Genomic DNA, 27,309 nt, shown 5'->3' on the forward strand with positions numbered 1-27,309 from the left:
TATTCTTGACTATTTTTGTTCAAATATGATAATGATTAACAACATATTTTGTATGGATATACCATATGTTCTTACCTTCCTTTCCCCATCCCTGCCCCCATTCTTCTAGGGACCCTCCTCAGTGGGGTTGCAGGTGTTCTACATGGGTTTGTGGGTTATGCATTGAGCAGCAATGAGTATTTGGGGAGGGGAAAGGAATGCCTGTGGGCATGATGTCTCAACTTGTGGCCTTATGATCTTTCTGCCCCCTCTTCAACAAAATTCCCTAAGCCTCAGTGGATTAGTTTTAAGTGTATTTCAGTGGTGAGCTCTTGGGTGCCTCTGGATCTCTGTTTTGATAGGTGTTGAGTATCCTCAGTGTCTGTCACCTTCTCCCTGCCCCTGATTATCAGATTCACCATGGAAGCAGCATTATTGCTCATTTCCCCAATTCCTCTGTTGTTTCATCTGTGGCTTGGCTGAAGTGTAAGGGGTAGTCTATCTCCTTGGGTCTCGCTACCTTCTGAAAAGGAAAAGATTCTCCAACAGAGAGAGAAGTCAGCATAGTTTAAATTCAATAAGCATTATTAATTTAGGAAGAATTTGATATATATAGCCCCTCATTTAGCCAAAGACTAGTGAGAGCTAGACACTGGATAACATAATCCTTGTCTCCATAGGATTCTGATCTGGTTCCCGATTCCAGGTATGGTAGCATTACACTGAGTGTATCTCTAGACAATCAGAATGCTCTTAGTTACCCACCAAAGCTGTGTGCTACTATTGCACTGGTGTGTACATCCTGTCAGAGTGTTTGCTTCTAAGTAGCTTAGATCTCTGGTTGCTCAGACCATTTTGGCCACTTTTCCCCAGTAGCTCATGTAGTGCTTTCCAGGACTAGACAGGCTAACTGTGGACTGGTTTGCATCCAGATTCCAGTCAAGTCTCTCCATATTTTGTGTTGGCACCATATGGCATCTTCAGCAATAGAGTCTTATCTATGCTTCAGGCAGAAATCTGTCTTGTTTTAGGGACTTCATAGGTATTTCCCATCAACAGCTCATTGTGGGTAGCAACTAATTTTAGGTACTGGGAGTTACAGGCCAGAGACAAAAAAAAAAAAAAAAAAAAGAATTAAGCTTAGGCTTCATCTCACCCTGTTCATGGTCCTTTTCAGGTGATTCCCCACCCCCCCATACTCCTTTTGTGGGATTTTAGTCTATTTCCAAAGATAAATGTTTCCATGATAGCAGTTCATTTTGGATTTAGTTTTGTGTTTGTTTTTCTACAACTTCTCCTCCCCCCCCCACCCCTGCCAAATCCTTCCATCCTTATTGTCTGGACCTTGAGCTGCCTATCATACATTTCAGCACTGTAGCTGGTTCAGGTGGGGAATCACAGATAAGTGAGATGATGTGGTATTTGTCTTTCTGTGATTATGAGTTCACTGAGTATGATCTGTCCCAAGTGTGTCTATTTTTTCTACAGATTTCATTGTATCATTTTTTTTCTTACTGCTGAGCAGAATTTCATTGTGTAAATGTACCACTATTTCATCATCTATTCATCCAATGATAATCACCTGGTTTGATTCCAATTGATAGCTATAATGAATGGAGCATCTATAAACATGGTTTAAAAAATATTTCTGTAGTAAAGCATGGAACATTTAGGATAAATGCCCAGGAAGGGAGTAACTGGGTCTGTTAGTAGCTCTATATTTGTAATTTTCAAGACTCTCCATATTGATTTCCATAGTGGTTGTACAAGTTTATATTCCCACCAACAGTGGAAAAGAGTTTATCTTTACATCCTCACCAACATTTGTTGTGTGATTTTTTAATGATTGCCATCTGTTAGGCCTTGAGAGGCCTGGACATGAGGCCTAGTGGAACTACATAAGACTATCTAAAGTTTGGCAAACTGCCTCCAGCCAGCTATGACTCAGCAGGGAGCAAATGGCCTCTGGCTTGCTACTTCCACACAGGAAGTTAGAGTTCCGGACCGTGCACGCTTAGAACTCAGCAGGGCACTAAATGGCCTCTGGCCTGCTGCTTCCGCATAGAAATTTAGAGTTAGAACCAATCATCTCAGAGGTCTCGGTATGCTATCGGCCCTTATATCTCACCCCATCCTAAAATCCCTTCCTTCATTCTCAGCATTATATAAACACCTGTTGGTAACAATAAAGTGAGTTCCTGCTTTGACGAGACTCCCGGCTTGGTGGTTTTGTTCCTGGCCATCAACACCCACCCTCTTCCTCAACCCCTTGGGAGGAACCAGTGGACCTGATCCTCCCCCAGCACTACCTGCCAGGAGAGCCCACATCTGGCACCCAACGTGGGGCTATAGGAGCCCAGCAGACTGGTGTCCCATGTGAGGCATCTCGTTGAGGTCAACTGGTGTGCATGTGTGGGTGAGTGAACCCTCATAAGTTATGAGGCAGTCTTCATATTTAATGTTCTAAACTTTGCTTCTATAACCTGTACTTGCTTGTCAACATCTCTTTGATCTCTTTCTCTTTCCTTTCACTTTTCGGTTCACCAGTGTGGTGGTTTGAATAGAATAGATGGCCCCCAATATATTCAGTTCTTCATTGTTTGTAGTTTGCATCTGCTGGCTACCTGGCTGGAGGCAATATCACTGGGTGATCTTAAGGTGTGGTGGTGGGTTTCAAATCTGAAGCTAAAGATATGAAAAGTGTGCCTAGCTGGAGTTCCTGAAGTGTGCTGTGGCTTTTGACCTTTAGGCTTGTGTGCTTCTCTCTCTCTCTGCTTGGGCCTGCGAAGGCAGGCCAGCTTCTTCTGCCATTATGGAACTTCCCCTGGATCTGTAAGCTTCAATAAATCCCTTCCTTCATAACTGTGCCTGGTCTGAAAGTTCATCTCAGTGAACCTGAAGCTGTCTGCTACAGCCAGCAAACTCCATCTGCAGCTTTTGTACAGCATGTTTACCTATCTTTTGGATCCTTGTGTTTGTGTTGTACTTGTGTGTCTGTGGGTTGCTATAGCCCTAATTTTATGGACATTTCTCTCTCAACTTTATAATATGGGACAGTATACCAAAATCCAAATCTAAATCCAATCCTGCCTTAGAACCTCTCAGGGCACTCCTAAAGAGGAGAGGGCTTAACTTAACTGATAATCAGGCTCGACAGACCTAGGATTGCCTCCTTAAGCTTGTGCCATGGCTGGCCGAAGGAAATTTCTTCGTTTGGGACACTTGGGTTAGGGTAGAGGCCCTTGTTTGTCAGGTACATGTGGAGAAAGGTCAAATATCCCCCTTAGGGGTCCTCCCTATGATCTCAGCCCTCAAGGGCTGCTTCCCTCCAAGGCCAACCAAACAAACAAAAGACAGAGGAAAAAGATAGTATACAGCCTGACCTGGCTACTCCTTCTGGAGATACAGCTTTAAAAACCCCAGAAAAGGGTACATCTTTATACCCCCTCACTCAATCCCTTTGAGAGTGCTCCCTGGCCTTCCAGGGGACCTCCTCCATCAACTAACCCTTTCTGGATCCCCTCAGCCCCTCCTTCATAATTGGCCACCAAGCAGCCAGAAAATAAATCTACTTTTTTATTTCCCTTCAATCTAAATCCTGGGGGCAATCACCCTGCTGCCTGGTATCCATGGGCATCTCAGGACCTTAAGGAGCTTAAAAAGGTGGTCTTAGAGGATGGAGCTACTCTCCTTGGGCTGAGACCCTGTTACAGGGTCATGCCCATCAACTTTGTCCAAGCCAAGATTGGAAAAATCTAGTCAGGGTGGTCTTGTCGGGTCCAGTATACATTGAGTGTGTGCCTTTTTGTAAAGATGAGTGCCATACACAGGCAGAATGAAACCAAAGTCAACAGCCCCCTGTGCTGATAACTTTTGGGATGCTCTCTGGTACCTCTGATCAATATGCTACAGGCATTCAACAGGCAGCTATACCTGATCTGTATAGAGACCAGGTCGGGACACTGGCTTGGGGGCAGGGAAAAGGCTTGCTGAGAAACCTTCTGACCGCTCCCCCCTTTATGGGAATTACTCAGAAACCATATGAGGACTTGGCTACATTTATAGATAGGGTAGAAAAAAGTCTCCAAAGAAAATTTCCCCCAGGGGCATTATGGGATCAGTTTACTAAATGTCTGGGAAGGGATGATGGCTGATGACACCCTCGCCTGTGCAGGTCTCAAGGACAACTCCATGAGTAGATGGATTGAAGCCACCAAGGATGTTATCACTATTTCCCATCAGAGTAGGGACATGGCTGCCACCCTTCAGGAAAATAATCAGAGAGATTTGGCCACTACATTCTGTGCATTACAGTTAAACCCTAAAAAATCAACATGTTTGGGATGTGGAAATAAGGGCCATTTTATAAAGAAGTGCCCTAAGAAGACAAAGCCTCCTCCACCCTTTGGGGGGATGACCAACACCCCTTGCACACACTACCCTAAATGCAAAAAGAGGTTTCATTGGGCTAGGGAGTGTTGGTCAAATTTTGACATACAGGAAAAGCCTTTAAACTCCTCCCAGGGATCCCCCCAGCCCTGTTAAATAAAGGTAAAGAGACCATCAAAGCTCATTGGACCATCTCTCTGGTGCCCGGCCTCAGACCCAAAATTGTTTTAAATATTAACAATAAAAGATTCAAACTTCTCAACAACACTGGAGCAGACTGAACAGTCCTGAGCAAGGAGGAAATACCCCCCTCCTGGCTGCCTGTGCCCGACCTTCCCTGAGTTTGTGGGCAATCCAATACTGGGAGACTGCCACATGGCTCCCTTGGACTGACCCAGGTGTGGACAGGGGAGAAATCTGCCCTCTCATGGTGACTGGGCTCACTGCTAACTTACTGGGGCAAGACATCCTTGGAGATGCCAAGTAATTCATCACTAATGACCATAAGGCCTTATATAATGATTTGTTAGTTAAAAAAGAATATCAACAATAGTTTGAGGAAGGGAGGGAATGTCATCCCAATTATACAGATGACCCTTACTTTGAGCAACTCAGACAAAAGTACTTCAATGAACACCCCCAATTCTAAGGGCCACTGCCGAGCCCCCCCCCCCCCCGTTTAAAATCCAGTGGATACCAGGGGACCCTATATGGGTTGAGCAGTGGCCTCTCCCTTATTCTAAGTTACACAAACTCCACATACTTATTGATCACCAGTCTTACCTCAGGGCAAGGCTAATAGCCCACCCATTTGTCAATATTACCTGTCATCCATTTTCTCTTCTCTTACCAATCTCTCCAATACCCTGTTTTATATTTACATGGATGATATTCTTGGGTGCCTAGATTCCTCCTCACTCCAGGAACTTACCCATTAATGTCTAACTATCCTTCATACTCACAGCTTTAAAGTAGTTCCTGAGAAAGTTCAAACTGTGCCTCCCTTTAAGTTCTTGGGCTTGATCCTTACCCTAGATACAGTTTCACCTGTTAAACCACGACTTTATATTCTGGATTCTTAAACTTTGCCTCAACTCCAGAAGCACTTGGGAGAAATTAACTGCATGAGGCCCTGGGTATCTATAACCACTGAGGAATTATGCCCCTTGTTCGACCTACTAAGGGGCCTTGATGTTTCAAGTAACCATAGCACCTGGGCAGAGACAAGTCCTTCATAGAGTCCAGGAGGCCATAGATAACTCTAATCTCAAACTATTCGACCCTGATCTCCCTCTTTCCCTCTACCTTTTTCCTGGGGAGACCCTGATAACTGCCCTGTTGGCTCAAAAGGGCGAACCTATTCAGTGGATTCACCTCTCGATTGGTGGGGCCCCTAGGGTCTATTCTTTAAGTAACCAAGTAGCTGATGGCATCATTAAAGGAAGGAAAACCGCCATTAGACTCTTTGGTATTGAGCCTCCCCATATAAGAAAACTGATTTCACTTGGCTCCAAAGAAATAATGCAAGGGTTGCTATGGCTCTTGAAGAGTTCCTGGGTACCATTGACTGCCATTATGGCCCTCATAATGGGAGGAGCTCTTTTTCCAGGTTGGAGTGGAGAACCCCCCCTCCAAGGCTTTTCCTACCTCAAACCACCCATGACTTCCTCATTGCCTTTACAGATGGGGGAGGCCTGGGGGCTTCACTGGTTGTTTACCCCCCTTTAAATTGGCGGTCAAACCTAAGCCCATAAAGTCTATCTCTCAGGAAATAGAGGGATCAACACAGTACAAAGAGCTTTTTGCAGTAGTTCTGGCTCTACATACTATTCAGGAGCCATTCAACTTATTTTATGACAGTCTCTTTGTGGTAAACCTAATGCCCAATCTTATTGAAGCTCACATTAGATTTGATTCCAACCCTATATACCCCTTAATGATCTAGGATCATGCCCTACTCAAACAAAAAGTCCACCCTATCTTCATACAACATCTTTGAGGCCGTCAAAATTTACCAGGTTTCCTGTCTGAAGGAAAAAGCTTGGCCGATCAATTGGTCTCTGCGGCTCACTGTCACAGTCCAATTTCATTCCCTAACCCACATCAACTGGAGAGGCCTTAAACAAAGGTTCCCCCAAATACCAAATAAAAATCTTAAAAAGATTATTAGGATATGCAAGTCTTGCCAACCATTCCCCCAGGCTCCCCCCGCCCCCAAACTTCTGGGAGTAACCCTCCAGGCCTTTGCCCTAACCATCTTTGGCAAATAGATGTTACTCATTATTCCCCCTTTGGAAAACTAAAATATATCTTTTTATCAGTTGATACATTCTCCCGTGCCTATTGGACATCTGCACATGCCAGGGAGAAATCTAAACATGCCATTAGTCATATGCTTCAATGTTTTGCACTCTTGGGCAGCCTGATCAAGTAAAAACAGATAATGGTCCCTGCTTTGTAAGTCAAAACTTTACAAGTTTCCTCAAGATGTGGCAAATTACACATGCCACAGGCATTCCATATAACCCTCAAGACCAAGCTATTTTTGAAAGATATAACCAAACACTTAAATCACAATTACAAAATAAAAGGAGGAACCACTAACCCCACCCATGATCAGCTAAGGAAAGCAATATTCACCTTAAATATTTTTAATTTTTCTAGAAATTAAAAAAAAAAATGTCTCCATTTCAAAAATATTGGTCATCCTCTGTCACATACAGCTGGATCAAGGTCAAATGAAGAGATACATTGACTGGGGCCTGGAGAGGATCAGACCCACTCCTCACAGCAGGGAGAAGGTTTGGATGTGTCTTCCCTCAAGATGTAAAAAGACCTATTTGGATACCAGCAAGGGACCTAAAATATTTACTCCAACAAGGGGACACTGATGATCACCCCTCCAGGGAGTGTCCCACACCTGAGGACTGTTCCTAAACTGGTCTTCACCCTGCTAAACCAAACAATTCCCTCCCTTGCAGAGGATTGCTGGCTTTGCCTCTGATCTGGTCCTCCATGGCTGCTTTCAGTAATCACCAGTAATACTACTACAGTTGTTCATATGACCCTACTCGTTGGGTTGGGAATAACCGCAACATGGCCAACGGGACAGCCAGGATGGGTATGGCAGTCCATCTCCACAGAAAGCTCTCTCTCCAGTTGATCAGTGGCCTAAAAGCTCTGTCCAATACTATCCTTTATCTCCAACAACAGCTAGGTTCCCTGGCTCAGGTAGTCCTACAAAACATCATTCTTTGGTGGGTCATCAAGTACTCTGATCGAAATTTGTTTTCTTTTGGGAAACCTTGTAGGTCTCTCTCATCAACATCTTATTGTGGATGTTCACCACATGCTGGTACTGGGAATTACAGGCCAGTGCCAAGGAAAAGAAGGAAGACAAAGATAGGTAATATAAAAGAGAAAGAGAAATGAGGGAGGGAGAGAGAGAGAAAGAGAGAGAGAGAGAGAGAGAGAGGGAGAGAGAGAAATATGAGAAAATCAAGGTTAGTCTTCATCATACCTTCTCCAAGGCCCTGTGATTCAGGTGTTCCTTCTAAGGACAATAATAAAAGTTCAAACTTCAAAGATGAAGGTTCAACCATTTAGTTTGTCATTTAGGATATAGAATTTTATGATATCATTACCATTTGGGTCCATTTTTGTGTTACCCCATCCTTACCCTCCTTCCTACCCCACCCTCCCTATCATCCAGTCCTTTAGGTGCTTATTATGTATTTCAGCATCTCAGGCAGACTCAGGTTAAGAGTCACAGACGAGTGAGACCATGTGACAATTATCTTTCTGTGATTGGGTGAGTTCACTGAGAATGATCTGTTCCATGTTTGACCATTTTTCTTCAAATTTCATTGTGTCATTTTTCCTTACTGCTATGTAGAATTCCATTGTGTAGATAAAATATATCTTGGTTATCCATTTGTCTAATGATGGACATATGGGTTGATTCCAGCTCTTAGCTATTATGAATTGATCAGCTATAAACATGGTTGAACAAATCTCTCTGAGCTGAGATATGGAGCTTTGGGGGTAAATACTCAGTAAAGGAATCACAGGGTCTGTTGGTAACTATATAGTCAACCTTTTCAGGAGTCTCCATATTGCTTTCCATACTGGTTGTACCATCTTAGATTTCCGCAAACAGTGAATGAGGGTGCCTATTTCTCCACATCCTCATCATCATTTGTTTTCATTTAATTTTTTTAATGTTTTCTATCCTTACTGGGATAAGGTAAAATCTCATAGTTATTTTAATTCATATTTCCATGATGATTAGGGATGATGAACATTTCCTTAAGTGTGTGTTTGCCATTTGTATTTCTTCCTCTGAGAAATCCTTGTACAGTTGTCTGCCCCATTTTGTGAGTGGGCTATTGAACTTTTTATTGTTTAGGTTTTTCAGTTCTTTGTAGATTCCAGAAATTAGGTCTCTGTCAGTATTATAGATGGTAAAAATGTTCTCCCATTCTGTGGGTAATCTATTGGCTCTGCTTAATGTATGTTTGTCTATGAAGAAATTTTTCAGCTTCATGAGATCCCAGTGGTTGAGTGATTTTATTTAAGTTACTGAGCTACTAAGGTTTTGCTCAGGAAATCTTTTCCCATTCCTATATCATAGATAGTTTCTCTTATTTTTTTCTTCCAGTACTAGCAGAATTCCCAGTCTGATATTGAGGCCCCTGTGATCCACCTTGACTTGATTGTTGTGCATGGTGAGATGTGTTGATTGAGTTTTATTTTCCTGTATATGGTATACAGTTTACCCAGCACCATTTTTTGAAGATGCTGTCTTTTTTACCAGCCTACATTGTTATGGCCTTTGTCAAACATCAAGGAGCTGTAGTTGCTTGATCCAAAGAAGTTAGAGATATTCATTTAACTAGCTTACTAATCTATCTCAAATGATGAAAATAACATGTGTGCCACAATTAGAGCCCCCAAAGTACTTGTTGCACAATTTTCAATGAATATTGAGCTCTATGTTTTCATTTCTCCTATTATTTCATGACCCACACATTTCATTTGCTCTGCAAAATATTGTTTTATAATATTCTATTCTTTCTGCTAAGAGAGGTAATCTATGTCTTCTGCTGAGAGTAGTGATCTATAGCTTCTTTTTATTCATTAATTTTAACTTTTTTTTCCCTCCTGCATTGAATTTCCTCCAAATGTCTACTTTTTATTATTTATTTTGTTATATCTCTATCATGTTTGATGCTTCCTTAAATAACTGGTAACCATCCTGCTACAGGCCAGAAGATCCTACTAGAATCTTTACATGCATCATGCTCACCAATCAGGCGGAATCTACCCAAAGACAGTAAGTTTAGGCATCGGAAGGGAAGCAAAGTAATATTACTATGGAAAGAGGCTAATGAATATGGATATTAAGACATGGTCTCTGTTGTAGCTTTTATAGTATATGTTCTAATTAATAGTGTGGCCTTGAATTTCAGTTATGCTTCAATTCTTTGTGTGTAACTACTAAGGCAGTGAAACCTGGTAAGTGTAGTTTCATTGTACATTCTCAGCATCTGATAATATTATCTTTAAATAATTTTTTAAAGTTTTTAACATCATGATTTAATAACAATAAAAAGATACCAAGCATTATAGATGTTATAGCTTTCTTACTGGGGTGAATGATTGCTCCACCTAATACTGTAATTCAGAACATAGGTGATGATGGATATCTGAAATGCAGATTAAAATCTCTAGATAGAAGTGTTAATTTGGGTAATTTAAACAGAGAAAGCATTGCAATATACACTAGCGGGATTTTTACAATTGTCCATGGGAGATTGAGTGAATGTAGCCATTATTCACAGGGAGACAGTGCTATAGGAGGCACGTGCTTCTTTCAAATGAATATATCATTATTCAAGGTGAAGTCGAAAGCCTTTGGGACAATCTAAAAGTTAGATGAAAAGACAAGAGAAAAATATGCGTTGAAGACATGTAGACTATCCTTCTGAATATAAAGTCATGAACATTATTATCTTCCTGGTCTTCCTAAGCAGATACGTTTTCCTCCTCCTATTTTATTTATTTACATATCAGTCAAAGAAAAGGTCATATGATATAATTGTTTAAATATGATTACCTTCAGGTTTTCTTAGAATTTTTGAACTTCTCATGTTTCAAAACGCTTTTGAGAAATTGAATTATCCCACAAAGCACTGACATAAATGACAGACTTGCAATGGAAACAACCTAATTCATAATAGGTTAATCAATATGCAATTTATTTGAATCCCATAGGCATTACTTCCTCAAAAAATATTTGGGATCTGTTCCTTATTCTAGCAACCTAAACAGTAAGTTAAAAATTTATATTTCTGCTGAGTGTGGCAGCACATGCCTTTAACCCCAGCACTGGGGAGGTAGAGGTAGGGGGATCACTATGAGTTCAAGGCCACCCTGAGACTCCATAGTGAATTTCAGATCAGCCAGGGCTAGAGCAAAACCCTACCTCAGAAAAAAATTGATATTTCCACTATTGCAAAAAACAAACAAACAATGATTATATTATTTTTTGTGGTATTGGAAACCAAACTTAGGGCTATATGTACTAGAGACAACCACTTTACTACTGAGCTATGTCCCCAGATTCATCACTGAAAGAGAAAACATTGACAGTTGTAGATGGTAATGGATTTCATATTTGAACTATAAAAAACATGTTGGATGTCATCTCAGAATATTTAGTCATTAGTTCCCAACTCTGTATAACATATTACCATGAGAATATCTGCTTATGAAAAATCATATTTACTATCTTAAAGTGTTGGAAGTCAAGTAACTGAAAATAAATATTATCTAGTATAAATATGAGTGTCCTAAAGGCTTCCTTCTTTCCAGTGAAGAATTGGTTTCTTTGTCATCTTCTCTAACCCGCAGTTGATAGACTCTTCCTATGACTTTCCAGTGCATCATCTCAGACTTTTCTTCTCTCATCACTTCTTTCCCTTCAACCTTTTCACTCCCCTTTTTTCCAACTTTCATACTTTTCTCTTGACATTAGGTCCATCAAGGTAATCCAGGTAATGTCTTTGCTTGAAAGTCCATAAACAGACAGGCATGAGAGCAATGTTCTATTATTTGAATAAAGCCTATATTCCTCAAAGAGGCATGTGGTTCATCCCTAGAGTGGCATTTTGGAAGGGAGTGACCAGTAGGATGCAGTACACTGGAGGTCTGCACTCAGATGGTAGTTCTTTTGGAATTTTTTGACAGATCTTTTTATAGGCTTGTTATAAAACCCTAAACTTGGCCCTGCCAAGTTCTCTTTTCTTCCTCACTCAGTCTCTGACCACTTGCTCTGACTCATGCTCCAGCCATTATCATTCACCATCCTCTAGGATGTCCTCATGAGGACAGAGCTGACAGGAGCTGAGATACACTGCCCTTAAATCTCCCAAGCTCAGAGACAAATAAGCTTTTCTGTTTGTAAAGTAACTTGCCTGACATATTTCTTTGTTTCTTTGAAAGCTGATTAATACATTCCTTTTGTCACATTGGGCACCATATTAGGACACAGACATTCTGATTGCCATTACTCAAATTCAAAGCTGCATTTAAATGAACTCATTTAGCCAACATTCTATTTAAACTAAATCGTCAGGATACCATTCTCTTTGTGTTTTTTTTATCTTAGAGCCTGCCATCCTAAAACACACACGAAATACAAAAGAAAAGTACAATTATGCAATACTCCAATGTCTCTCACTTTTAGTACTTTGTACCAATAATATATATATATTTTTTTCTGTTTTAAACATAAAGTGTGAGGTAGGGAGTTTTTTTTTTTCAGTGGTTAAATGCACTTTTTTGCAAAGCCTGCTAGCCCAGGTTCAATTCCCTAGTACCCATGGAACAACCAGACACAAAGAGGCTCATGTGGGGCTGGAGAGATGGCTTAGCGGTTAAATGCTTGCCTGTGAAGCCTAAGGACCCCGGTTCGAGGCTCGGTTCCCCAGGTCCCACGTTAGCCAGATGCACAAGGGGGCGCACGCATCTGGAGTTCATTTGCAGAGGCTGGAGGACCTGGCGCGCCCATTCTCTCTTTCTCCCCCTATCTGTCCTTCTCTCTGTGTCTGTCACTCTCAAATAAATAAATAAAAATTAAAAAAAAAAGAGGCCCATGTGGCTGGATGATAGGAGGCCTTGGTATAACTCCCTCCTTCTCTCTCTGCCTTACAAATAAACTTAAAAATATTTTAAACATAAAGCTTAATAGCAGAAGCAAGCTGAGTACTTAGTCTTCAGTTGATAATATTATTGTGATATGTTTATTTTAAAATGTGCTATGAAGTTATATACCACATTTAGTGGTAGGTCTGAGAGCGAAAATATAAAAGACATTACTATGTTCAAAACACACAGGATTAACTGAGGAAATTTATTTTACTGAAAAAGTTATGTTATATTGTATTTAACTATAAAATTATTACTAGAGTGTATTGTTATCCAATTAGTCACAAGTTTTCTTCTTTTCTTTCCTTTTTAATTCTTTATTTTTTAGCAAGCTATATATTCTTCAATACACAGTTGTTTAAATGTCTCATATACAACATTTTCTTTATATGAAAATAATACATACAAAATAATGAGAACTATTTATCTTAGGATATTGTCTCTGTTGTCCTTTAAATATTCACTAGACTCATGTTTGAGCAATTGTAATCAGATCTTTTATGTGTCATCAGTGCTACCTTTGAGATAGTCATGGCTTAGAGAGTGAAATATCTAGGACATATTAAGCAAGTAGAAGAACTCCTACAGGGAAAGCTAACAGCTGATATGGATCTAACTCTCACAGTCAACTCAGATGATTGTTGTATTCTACCCAACTATCCATTTAGCTGAGCTGTAGAAACACCTGCCCCAGTTCAGTCATCCTTGCTGATTGTGTCTAAGATTGAATATTTCAGATATTATTTCAATTCCTTAGAGTTTTCTCTCTAAAACCAAGCTGGAAGGATGAAGTCAATATTTGCAAATGTAAATGTAAGTGTAAAGAACTGAAAACATATGATGGCAGTGGAAAATGGACCCAGAAATTTATAATGAAACAAGACATAAAGCAGAATTTTCTGTGATGTTTATCTGTTAGATTTGTTTGAATGTGAACAATAAAGCAATTCTGTACTAGTCAAACAAAATGGATACTTTAGGAAGAGTATTTGAAACACATAATCCATTGAATGCTAGAAAGTAAGAACTACAATTATAGAGGCTAACATAATTCTTAAGTCCAGAACATAGATAAAAATTAATACTGTCCTAGTAAGAATGATTATAGGCAGTGTTATCCCTTATGAATAACTGTAATTCTACTTTAAGTCTCATTGGTATTGTGTTGTTAAACACCTTCAATCTTCCAGAAGTGAAATACATTAGTCTACCCTGGCAAATATGTCATTGGTTGGTGGACATAGCGAGAAAGAGGAAACTTTTCTGAGTGAATTAGGGTGTGATTTCTAAAAGTGTGGTTCCAGATATAGAAAGATACTAAATATTTATTATATAACAACATATGCTTCTACTTTCAAAATTACACTCAGATTTGATTTAAAAATATCACTTTGTCTAGAGAATAAGCAAAGATAGTTTATCAGGTAACATTTACAAGGTTTCAACACAGCATAAAATATATTTTGGTTTAAGCTAAAAACACCCTTGAGTTGATAATAAAAAGTATCCCAGTACTGGAAAGAAAGCTTAGCAGTTAAGGCACTTGCCAGTAAAGCCTATGAACTCATGTTCAAATCTCTAGGTCCCATGTAAGCCAGACACAAGCATGCAATGTGCCCGCATTTTGGGCTTTCATTTGCAGCACCTGAAGAACCTAGCATACCCATTTTCTCTCTCCTCCCTCTTTTTCTCAGTCTCAAAGTAAATAAAGAAAGTTTTCCATACTTATAACTAAAAATTGTACATAAAGAAAATCAATGACTTTATAGTAAATTGTTAAGCAGTGGTTATTATGAGATGAATGAATGTGATAGAGAGATACAAACACCCACAGAGAGAGACAAGCTGAGCATTTACGATTTTGAGGATGAAAGTAGTACACATCCTGTCACCTGAAAGGGATATACAGCAGACGTTTTGAAAACTCTCTATGGAGTATAAGAGCAAAAATTTCTTGGGAAGAATAACCACAGCAGAGCTCCTAGCTTTTAATTTTTTTCCCTACCAACTTATAAGCTTTTTTTTTTTTTTTTTTTTTTTTGGAACCATATTAGACTGTCATAAGGCTGATGGAAAAAAATGGACTGAGAAGGTACACGTTGTAAGGATGGCTATGCAAAACCTACTATGTTCTCAAGCAAAGGCTCACTGTGTGAGAGGAAAAAAACCCTACGGATGAATGCAGAATTCCATTTCAAGTGGAAATAAAAAAAACTCAATAAATGCCCACACCAATCTATACTGGTTCTTTTCTTCAGGGCTTTAATAACAGACTTCTACAGATTTGTGGCCTAATCCATATAAACTTATTTTTAATTCTTTACTCAGTGCACAGTTGTGTGGCCTGTAAGCTAAGATCCAGGTATCCATGTGGATAGCTTCCCCTAAGTTCTCTCCTTGGTTGTAGTTGGCTGGTTTCTGACTGTAGACTCTCAGGTCTTTTCTATGTGAATACTGATCTATGATGCCTCTCTGTGAGTCCAAATTCTTCAGATGATTAAGCCATCCATCTGATTGGAATTATGCCTCATCAGACCACATTAATTTTAACGATTCAAGTCTTTAAAGGCTCTAATTTCCAAATTCATATACATTCTGAGAATTTTATTTCATTTCTTTTTTTTCTCAATTTTTTATTAACATTTTCCATAATTATAAAAAATATCCCATGGTAATACCCTCCATCTATTAACCCACTTTCCCCTTTCAAATTCCACTCTCCATCATATCCCCTCCCCATCGCAATCATTCTACTTACATATATGCAACCAATCTATTAAGTACTCTCCTCACTTCCTTTATCTTCCCTTTATGTCTCCTTTTTAACTTACTGGCCTCTGCTACCAAGTATTTTCCTTCTCATGTAGAAGCCCAATCATCTGTCGCTAGGATCCACATATGAGACAGAACATGAGGCGCTTGGCTTTTGGGGCGTGGGATACCTCGCTTAGTATAATCCTTTCCAGGTTCATCCATTTTTCTGCAAATTTCATAACTTCATTTTTCTTTACCACTGAGTAGAACTCCATTGTATAAATGTGCCACATCTTCATTATCCACTCATCAGTTGAGGGACATCTAGGCTACTGAGCAGCAATAAACATGGTAGAGCACGTACTTCTAAGGAAATGAGATGAGTCCATTGGATATATGCCTAGGAGTGCTATAGCTGGGTCATATGGTAGATCAATCTTTAGCTGTTTTAGGAACCTCCACACTGATTTCCACAATGGCTGGACCAGATTGCATTCCCACCAGCAGTGTAGAAGGGTTCCTCTTTTTCCACATCCCCGCCAACATTTATAATCATTTGTTTTCATGATGGTAGCCAATCTGACAGGAGTGAGATGGAATCTCAATGTAGTTTTGATCTGCATTTCCCTGATGACTAGTGACGTAGAACATTTTTTTAGATGCTTATATGCCATTCATATTTCTTCCTTTGAGAATGCTCTATTTAGCTCCATAGCCCATTTTTTTGATTGGCTTGTTTGATTCCTTATTATTTAACTTTTTGAGTTCTTTGTATATCCTAGATATTAATCCTCTATCAGATATATAGCTGGCGAAGATTTTTTCCCATTCTGTAGGATGCCTCTTTCCTTTTTTCACTGTGTCCTTTGCAGTGTAAAATCTTTGTAATTTCATGAGGTCCCAGGGATCAATCTGTGGTTTTATTGCCTGAGCAATTAGGGTTGTATTCAGAAAGTCTTTGCCAAGACCAATATGTTGAAGGGTTTCCCCTACTTTTCCTCTAGCAGTTTCAGAGTTTCAGGTCTGATGTTAAGGTCTTTAATCCACTTGGACTTAGTTCTTGTGCATGGCGCGAGAGAAGAATCTATTTTCATCCTTCTGCAGATATATATCCAGTTTTCAAAACACCATTTGCTGAAGAGGCTGTCTCTTCTCCATTGAGCATTTTTGGCATTTTTATTGAATATCAGGTGGCTTTGGCTACTTGGACTTACATCTGGGTCCTCTATTCTGTTCCACTGATCTACATGTCTGTTTTTGTGCCAGTACCATGCTGTTTTTGTTACTATGGCTCAGTAGTATAGGTTAAAATCAGGTATGGTGATACCAACAGCCTCATTTTTGTTCCTCGGTAGTATTTTACATATTTGAGGTTTTTGTGATTCCAAATGAATTTTTGGATTGTTTTTTCTATTTCCATGAAGAAAGCCTTTGGAATTTTGATAGGGATTGCATTAAATGTGTAGATTGCTTTAGGTAAGATTACCATTTTCACAATATTGATTCTTCCAATCCAGGAACTAGGGATGTTTCTCCACTTTCTAGTGTCTTCTGCAATTTCTTGCATGAGTGTTTCAAAGTTCTCATTGTAGAGATTTTTACATCCTTGGTTAGGTTTATTCCAAGGTACTTTATCTTTTTTGATGCAATTGTGAATGGGAGTGATTCTCTGATTTCATCCTCTGTGTGTTTGTTGTTAGCATATATGAAGGCTTCTGATTTCTGTGTATTTCTTTTGTATCCTGCTACATTGCTGTAGGTTTTGATCAGCTCTAACAGTTTGCTAATAGAGTCTTTAGGGTCCTTTATATATAGAATCATGTCATCTGCAAATAATGATAACTTGATCTCTTCCTTTCCAATTTGTATCCCTTTTATGTGTGTCTCTTGCATTATTGCTATGGCTAAGACTTCCAAAACTATATTAAATAAAAGTGGGGACAGTGGACACCCTTGTCTTGTTCCTGATTTTCGTGAAAAAGCTTCCAGTTTTTCCCCATTTAGTAATATGTTGGCTGTAGGCTTGTCATAAATAGCCTTTATTGTATTGAGGTATGTTCCTTCTATTCCCAGTCTCTGTAGGACTTTTATCATGAAGAGATCTTGGATTTTGTCAAGTGCTTTCTCTGTGTCTAATGAGATGATCATGTGATTTTTATCCTTCAACCCGTTTATGTAATGTATTACATTTATAGATTTGCATATGGTGAACCATGCCTGCATCTCAGAGATAAAGCCTACTTGGTCAGGGTGAATGATCTTTTTGATATACTCTTGTATTCTGTTTACCAATATTTTGTTGAGAACTTTTGTGTCTATGTTCATGAGGGAGATTGGTCTGTAATATTCTGTTTTTGTTCTATATTTGCCTGGTTTTGGTATCAGGGTGATGCTGGCCTCATAGAAGGAGTTTGGTAGAATTCCTTCTTTTTCTATTTCCTGGAAAAGCTTAAGAAGCAATGGTGTTAGCTCTTCCTTAAAAGTCTGGTAAAATTCAGCAGTGAATCCATCCGGGCCTGGGCTTTTTTTAGTTGGGAGATTATTGGTAACTGTTTGGATCTCCATGTTTGTTATAGGTCTATTTAAGTGATTAATCTCATTTTGATTTAATTTAGGTAGGTCATATAGATCATGGAAAACATCCATTTCTTTCAGATTTTCATACTTTGTGAAGTATATGCTTTTATAGGATGTCCCTATGATTCTTTGAATTTCTCTGGAATCTGTTTTGATGTTACCTTGTTCATCTCTGATTTTATTAATTTGTGTTTCTTCTCTCTTTCTTTTGGTCAGATTTTCTAAGGGTTTATCAATCTTGTTTATCCTTTCAAAGAACCAACTCTTTGTTTCATTAATTCTTTGGATTGTTCTTTTTGCTTCTATTTCATTAATTTCTGCCCTAATCTTTATTATTTCTTCCCATCTACTGATTTTTGGTTTGCCTGTTCTTCATTTTCCAAGGCTTTAAGGTGAAGCATTAGGTTGTTTACTTGCGACCTTTCTAGTTTCTTAAAATAGGCACTTAATGCTATAATTTTACCTCGTAGAACTACCTTCATTGTGTCCCGGAGATTTTGGAATGTTGTATTCTCATTATTGCTTGATTCTATAAAATTTTTGATTTCCTTCTTGATTTCTTCATTGACCCATTCATCATATAGTAGCGTACTGTTTAGTTTCCCTGATTTTGTGTATGCTCTATAGCCTTTCTTGCTGTTCATTTGTAGTTTGATTCCATTGTGGTTAGATAGAATGCAAGGAATTATTTCAATTTCCCTGAATTTGTTAAGATTTGCTTTGTGTCCTAATATATGGTCTATTTTAGAGAATGTTCCATGTGCTGCTGAAAAGAATGTATATTCTGCAGCATTTGGGGAAATGTCCTGTATATATCTGTTAGGTCCATTCCTTCTATGACCTCCTTTAGTCGAGATGCCTCTCTTTTTATTTTTTCCCAGGATGACCTGTCAATTGATGAGAGTGGGGTGTTAAAGTCACCCACCACCACTGTGTTTGGTTTTATCTGTGACCTTAGTTCTAATAGTGTTTGATGAAATTGGGAGCCCCCACGTTAGGTGCATATATGTTTAGGATTGTAATGTCCTCATGTTGGAGTGTGCCCTTAATCAATATAAAGTGACCTTCCATATCTTTCTTGACTTATGTTGGACTGAAGTCTACCTTGTCAGATATTAGGATACCAACCCCAGCTTGTTTTCTAGGCCCATTTGCTTGAAACACTGTTTTCCAACCTTTCACCCTAAGATAATGTCTATCCTTTGTAGAAAGGTGAGTTTCTTGGAGACAACAAATTGTAGGGTCCTGCTTTGTAACCCAGTCTTTAAATCTATGTCTTTTGGTTGGGGCATTGAGGCCATTGATCTTAAGTGATATTATTGAAAGTTTTGTATTTACCTTTGCCATTTTTTTTGTGATTCTGTTTCTACCTTTGCTCTCTTGTGTTAACTACTATTTGAGAATTGCTTGTTTTTTCCAGGTTCCTTATATTTGTGTTTTTCTTTATCTTCTGCATGGAAGATTCTTTCAATTATTTTCTGTAGAGCTGGTTTTGTCTTCAAATACTCCTTTAGCCTGCTTTTGTCATGGAATGTCCTTATTTCTCTGTCTATTTGAATGGATAGCTTTGCAGGATAAAGTTACCTTGGTTGACAGTTTTATCTTTCAGAATTTGGAATACATCACTCCAAGCCCTTCTGGCTTTTAAAGTTTGTGTTGAGTAATCTGCTGTAATCCTGATGGTCTTGCCTTTGTAGGTAACTTGATTTTTCTCTCTAACTGCTTTCAATATTTTTTCTTTGGATTGTGTGTTTGGCAGTTTGATTATAATATGGCGAGGAGAGGTTGTTTCCAGGTTTTGTCTGGCTGGTGTTCTAAAGGCTTCCTGTATATGCATTGGCACCTCTTTCCCAATTCGGGGGAAGTTTTCTTCTATGATTTTGTTGAGGATGCCTACTATGCCTTTGGAGTGAGATTCTTCTCCTTCTACTATGCCCTGAATTCTTATGTTTGATCTTTTCATAGTGTCCCAAATATCTTGAAATTCTTACTCATACTTTTCTATTAGTTTGTCTTTCTCTTTGTTGGACTGTATTAGATCTGCCGCCTGGTATTCTAGCTTAGATATTCTGTCCTCTGCTTCATCCATTCTACTGTTGAGATTTTCTACAGAGTCAAGTAGTCTTGCTGGGTCGCTGGACCACTTTTCTGTTTTCTGGAGCTGGGCACTGGCTTTTCCTGTGGGGCAAACAAAGCCTGGCCACTGTGGTCCTGCAGATTGCCACCCCTTCTGCTGGAACTGCTCCTGCTGCTGCTGTTGAAGACACTGCCACTGCTGCTGAAGCTGCCACTGCTGGGTCTGCACTGCTGTTGCTGAAGCTGCTGCTTTTGGGTCTGCTGATGCTGGAGCCACTGCTGCTGCTGCCAGAGCCAGATCTGCAGCTTCCACCACCGCTTCCACTGCCAGAGCCATGGTTGCCACTGCTGGAACTGCTTCAGCCTGTCTGTGTGGACTTTGGATGCTCTGGTCTCTCCTACTTCTCTGCTGCCATTTTAATTTCTTATACATCTCACTTTTTAGTAAAAGTGTGTATTTTGCTCAGTTTTCTTTGGCTTTTCTCCTCTAGGATGCTTTTGCGTGGTTCGTATGCCACCATCTTAACCAGATGTCTCCTGAGATTTTTGTTTTTAAGTCAGGGTTTCAGCTAATGTATTTGAAGGTGACATGATCCATGTCCCACAATGTATCATATGAGGGGGGGAAATATTATAAGCTGTAGGAAAACCCCCTCAAGGACTTTTACTGAGAATAGTGGAGTGATCACTTCTAGAGGGGAGCATGGGGGAAAAATGATGCACAGAGGAAAGGCCAGAGTACTTGTGAATGGTAGCATCATAAGACACAACTCTCTCATGCTCCAAGCTGAGATGTGTGCATAGTCTTATCTCCTTTTCCTACATACCGCACTAGCACCACAAGACTATGGTTTTAGCAAAGTGACTAGTTTACAGCTGCAATGTCTTTCCAGAATACACCTTCTCTAAGGCCAGGAGAAAAGGAAGTGTCCAAAACTAAGAATGAAGAAATTATTAACAAAGTCACTAAAAGAATCTGTGGCTTATAGCACCCTTAACAACACAATACTATAAACACCACTTAAATTCTGATTAAATTAACAAGAACAAGTCTATTATTACCTCAGTTCCTACTGGTCTCTATAACACACCCAGCTTTCAAAAATAAATATAATAGGAATGTCAAAAATCAAGGTATAAACAAAAAGAGAAAGCAATTATGATATTATTAGATTAGATCATGAAATAAAAAATAATTGAAAACAAGAAGCATAGATTACAAAAGTTAACATGCAAAGTAAAAAAATGTAAGTGTGGAAAAAAATTAAAGCAAGCATAACTTGTGTCATATCATTTATCATTTATAGTTTGAATCAAGGGTAAAGAAAGAAAAACACAACTGAAAAATACTTAAAGAATTTTATTTGTCATTTATTTTTTATTTGAGAGAGAGAGAAAGATAGAAGGTGAGAAAGAATTTATGTACCAGGGCCTCTAGCCACTGCAATTGAACTCCAGATGTGTGTGCTGCCTTGTGTGCATGTGTGGCCTTGAACACTTGCATCACTTTTGTGTATCTGAGTTATGTGGGACCTGGAGAGTCTAACATCAGTCCTTAGGCTTTGCAGCCAAGTACCTCAACCACTATACCATCTTTCCAGCCCAAGAATTTTTTGAATGTTTCATAATTTGCAATGGACATTGAATCTCAGATGTAAGATGTGGTATATACACACAATGGAATTCTATACAGCAGTAAGAAAAAAGTGACACAATGCAAAACTGACCTAAATCTCCTACATCTTCCCTCCCTCCCTCTCCCCTCTCCCCTCTATCTCTCTCCTCTCTAACTGTTGTATATTAGTTATCTTTTTCCTCAATTTCTTAGTGGACACTGACCTGTAACCCTCACTTCCAGCCTGGGCCTACCATCCACAATGAGCTTTTGATCAGAGAAACCTACAAGGTTTCCCAAAACAATGACAGACATCTGTCAGAGTACTTGATAACCCACCAAAGGCCAGTGGTAAGACCTTATTGCTGAAGACTCCATACGTAGCTGACACGTAAAATGGAATGACATGGCTGGAAGCCAGGAGAGTCAGTCCCCAGACAGTCAGCGTGTCTAGTGCCAGAAGGTGCTACATAGGCGACTGGGGGAAATGACCAAGATCTGTCCAAGCAACACATTGTTTAACCTAATTAGCAACAAATAACCGGATGTGATGCCCACACAAGTGCAATAGTGGTACACAGCCATGGTGAGGAATCAATTGCTCTTGATTTGGCTAACTGATCCACTCAGTGGTACTAGACCCATAGCTGGAGCTGGGAAACAAGTCAGAACCATACCCAAACACAAGCCCACTCTACAATATCAAGCTACCATCAATCATGGGGTATAAGAGGGCCTAAACCTACCATACTGTCTATCAAAAAAGTGTTATCTCAATTTTCCAGGTGCTAACTTACTCTCCGTTGGAGAATCTGCTTCTCTTTTCCAGATAGATGCAGATCCTAAGAAGAGAGCTGCTCCAACATACCTCAAAAGGGGCTCAACTGAAACTAAGGACAACTGGCGAAATAAGCAATGGTGATGTTTTCCTGTGAACCAGATACCAGCACAAAGGGGAAGGAGATCAACACAGAGAAAAATCAACTCCTACCAAATCAGAGAGCCAGAGCCTCAGCGGCCCCCAACACCTCAGTACTGAAGCAGACCAAAAATGAACCCAACATGGCTCAGGGAAATCTTACGGAAGAGGGGGCGGAAAGAATGTCAGAGTTACATGTTAGGTCATGATTTGCAGAAACATTTATCATACTAATAACTGGGGGCTAACTCCACAATGCACGACCCATTTTCATTAACAAGGAGGGTCTAATGGGAGGGGGTAGATCACAGATGAGCCTAAATAATGGTACCAAACTGCCTGTATTCACTGAAAAGAAAACTAATAAATTAAATTTAAAAAAATGACACAATGAAATTTGAGGAAAAATGGTTGAACCTGGATCATTCTCAAAGAATTTACCCAATCACAGAAAAAAACATTGCCACATAGTCTCACTAATCTATAGCACCTAACCTGAATCTACCCAAGATGCCTTACATATCCAGCAAGCATATCATGGACTAGACAATAGGATGGGTGGGGATGTAGGGGAGGGCAATGTAGGGGTAGGAAACACAAATCTAGACCCAAATGGCAATGATACCATAAAATTCTACTTCCTAAAAGGCAGATCAAATGGCTGAACCTTCATCAGGCCCTTAGAGGGAACACCTGAGTCACAAAACACTGGAGAGGGTATGATAAAGACTAACCTAATCTTCTACATCTTCCCTCCCTCCTTCTCTCTCTTCCTCTCCCTATCTCTCTCTCCCTCTCTTCTCTCTAACTCTTTTATGTTAGTTATCTTTTTCCTCATTTTCTTAGTGGGGACTGACCTGTTAACTCTCAGTACCAGCATGTGGCTATCATCCACAATGAGCTTTTGATCAGAGAGACCTACAATGTTTCCTAAAAGACACAGATTTCTGTCAGAGTACTTGATGACCTACCAACGGTTAGTGGTAAGACTCTACTGCTGAAGACACCTTATGTGGTTTACATGTAAAATGGAACAGCATGGCTGGAAGTTGGAAGAGAGTCAGTCCCAAGACATCTAGTGCATCTAGGCACATCTAGTCCCTAAGGGTGCTACGTTGGCAACTGGGGGAAAATGACCAATATCTGTCCAATCATGGTTTAACCTACTTAGCAGCAAATAACCTGTTGTGATGCCCACACAAGTACAATAGTGGCACACAGCCATGGTAGGAAACCAACTGCTCTTGATTTGGCTAACTGATCCCCCCAGTGGTTCGGGACCCATAGCTGGAGCTGGGAAACAAGTCAGAACCATATCCAAACATAAGTCTACTCTCAATTATCAAGCTACCATCAATCATGGGCTACAAGAGGGCCTACACCTATTAAAGAAGTTCATAGAGATGCAAGTAGAATATACACCAACCCAACGTGTAAACTATCTGGCCATGCCATTTCAAACTACAAACCAAACAAAAAAAGTCATAAAGGTTACTAAGAAGTGACAGAGATAGATAAAAGGATTTCCTTAGAGCCAAGTGGAAATGATAAGTATTAATAATGAGAAATTTCTTATTAAAACTATACAAACCAGAAGTCCATATAGTAAGATTTATAGTCTAATTTGATTTTTTATAAAGCCTTTTAATCCAGAAGTGTTATTTTTCAATCTTAATAGATACATTATAGGCTTTCTCAGAAATTTGAAATCTTTTTTTTTTTTTTTTTTTTTTTTTTTTGGCTTTTTGAGGTAGGGTCTCACTCTGGCTCAGGCTGACCTGGAATTCACTATGTAGTCTCAGGGTGGCCTTGAACTCTCGGCGATCCTCCTACCTCTGGATTAAAGGCGTGCGCCACCACGCCTGGCTGAAATCTTGACTTAACTCTCTCTCATATTCTGTAACATAGTTTACTCTGAAGATAACAAAGAAGCAGGATGTTGGAGTACCCGGTCCCCAGCTCATGTTTTTGAACACAATGATCTGAGAAACACTGATGACTAATTGGCATTGATGTGCCTTTATGAGAGCCTGAGGATTAAGAGAGAATACTGTGAAACCGGAGAGGCTGAAGAGCAGACCAAATTGTTTTGGGAAGGTAGGCACCAGACTCTCCAAATGTAGCCCCAACTCCAGATTTATAATAAACCAATTCTCCTGTACACATATCTCCAACATTGCTTGGCTGTAGTTATTCAATGAGTTCTGTTTACCTGAGCACTTGTCATGCATGTTCTTCTGTGCTTGAGTAATAATTTCACTGTGACAGACTTTGAAACTGTCCTCTGACCCAGCACCAGGCTTGCTCTATTGCCAAACATTAGCTCTATCCTATAGGGATAAGGGATAAAACACACCTGCTCATTTCCCAAGTCATCTTCCCAGCATTTGTGCCCCTGAGGCTAGATCCAGTGATCTGCATGAAGCCCTGCTCTTTCCACTGTCTTGGAGTAAATCCTGCCCTCAGAGGGGACCTGGTAGGACTTATGTTTGTCATTATACCTGGATCCAGGTCCACAATTACTCTCTTGAATATGCATCCTATTAAGGTCCTATAAATGAACACCAATGTCTCCCTTCTTTCTGCTTTGTCTGGGATTCAAAAAGGCCTATCCAAACCCCTGAAAACCACAATTCTGGACTCTGAAGTTTGTTCCATCTGTGAATTTTAATGCAGTTCTCAGATACACTACTAACAGAATCCAGGTAGTCCTGCTCATGTTGGGGACTGGTCCTGGACACATATATCTGTGGCAGGAACATAGACCTTGGTGTTTGATGTTGACTGCAGACAGAACCTATTTTGTTATCCAGAACTCACCCTGCCCTACCTCTCATTTGAAATCAGTAATTTTAACTGATCTGTCAAAGTCTACTAGAGTTCACAGATATCATCATACCTGGTAACGGGCCCACTGTTTGTGGATTTAGCAGTAGAAATTAAAGAGTCACAGGAACATAGGTCTGGCTCTATAAGGACCATCACCAGAGGTAGTCCAGTCTACACAATGGTTTAAGTGTGCTTCTCCACACTTCCAATAATAGGCTGCCATTTGCAAACCCAACTGCACACCTGGTAAATAAAAAATATGCCTCTATCTCACCTTGGCTGTGACATCATTATCCCATGAGTCCAAAAATGGCATGTGAAAGACTACACCTGCTCAAACCACCTGATAATAGAAAAAGAGGGGTCTACACCTTCAAAAAATATAGGTATCAATGGAAAATTAGAGGATTCATAAAGAAATAGACAAGAAAGACAAAGATAAGGAAGCAAAGTACTAATGAACAATCTTTTTTTAATTTTTTTTTAATGAACAATCTTAAATAAGCAATGATCTGAAAATCCTTGAAAAGTAATCTGAAAGAACTGTCTTAAGGATATTCAGAAAATATAAAGTGAACACAGATAATGTGACATTAAAAAAAACATTACATGAAAAAAATAAAGACTAAAAAAAGACATGTTGAACAAGATAAAAATTCTGAATAGATATATATGATGCATGGAGTATAAAAAAAGCAGTGCAGAGCTGGAAGAAAACATCAGCTAGAAGAATTGTGAGGTTAAAGAAAGATCATTTGTATTTGTTCACAGGAGACTAAAGGAGAAAAAATGTAAGTGAACAAACTATACACAGAAGTTCTATGATGTGCAATCAAGATCATAATTTATTGTGGGGATATAAGTTTAAAAGCTACTTGAAAATAATATCTAAACATTTTGTAAGTATGGGAGAGAGATGACATTACATGTATAAATCTGTCAGACCCAAAAGTTCCCTAATGTGTCACCCCAAAGAGGACTTTCTGAAGCAAAATTAATAGAAATTTCCAAACTAATATAAAACAAAAGATTTTTGAAACTATAAGGAAAAGAGTAAATCATCATATGCAAGAATTTTCCATGATAATATGTGTAAAACATTTATCAAGAGATTTGCCTGGGCAGAAAGGACTGGATTGGCCAGGTGTGGTAGCACACACCTTTAATCCCAGCACTTGGGAGACAGAGGTAGGAGGATTGCTGTGAGTTCGAGGCCACCCTGAGACTCCATAGTGAATTCCAGGTCAGCCTGGGCTAGAGTGAGACCCTACCTTGAAAAGCCAAAAAAAAAAAAAAAAATCCTAGGACTGGATTGGGGTACAATAAAGACACAAATTAAAAAAAAAAAACTGATAACAAAGTTAATTTACTGGCACAGTGGTCCTTTCCTAGCTATAGAGAGTGATCTTAGACCCCTTCCTCTCCTGGCTCCTGTTCTTTATCTGTCTCTAATAAAAACCCACATAGACTTCAGCAGGGTGCTCTCCCAGTGCTGTGGTCTCTCTGGGTCTCCAGTTCATGCTAGATACATATGTGTGTCATATAAATCTTTTTATTTCTCACATTGCATGGACTGAACAAAGAGATATACATTAAAATTATTTAAAATGGGGCTGGAGAGAAAGCTTAACAGTGCTTGCCTGTAAAGCCTAAAATCCTTGCTTTAATTCCCCAGTAACCATGTAAATCCAGATGTAAGAAGTGACACATGTACTTGGAGTTTGTTTGTAGTGGCTGGAGGACCTGGAACATCGATTCTCTCTCTCTCTCTGAAAATAAATAAAATATGTTAAAATTATTAAAATTGTCCTTCAGTTCATAATCTAACTGTAGTCTTACAAAACAAACAAAGGAACTCCACAGCCCTAACAGGTTAAGTAATCTTATCTACCTAGTTGGCAATCAATGTTGTCACACCGGAAAATAAATAGAGACTTGTAATGGCCATAATGTCATCACT

Source organism: Jaculus jaculus, chromosome 2, assembly GCF_020740685.1.
Source record: "Jaculus jaculus isolate mJacJac1 chromosome 2, mJacJac1.mat.Y.cur, whole genome shotgun sequence".
Lineage (NCBI taxonomy): Eukaryota > Metazoa > Chordata > Mammalia > Rodentia > Dipodidae > Jaculus > Jaculus jaculus.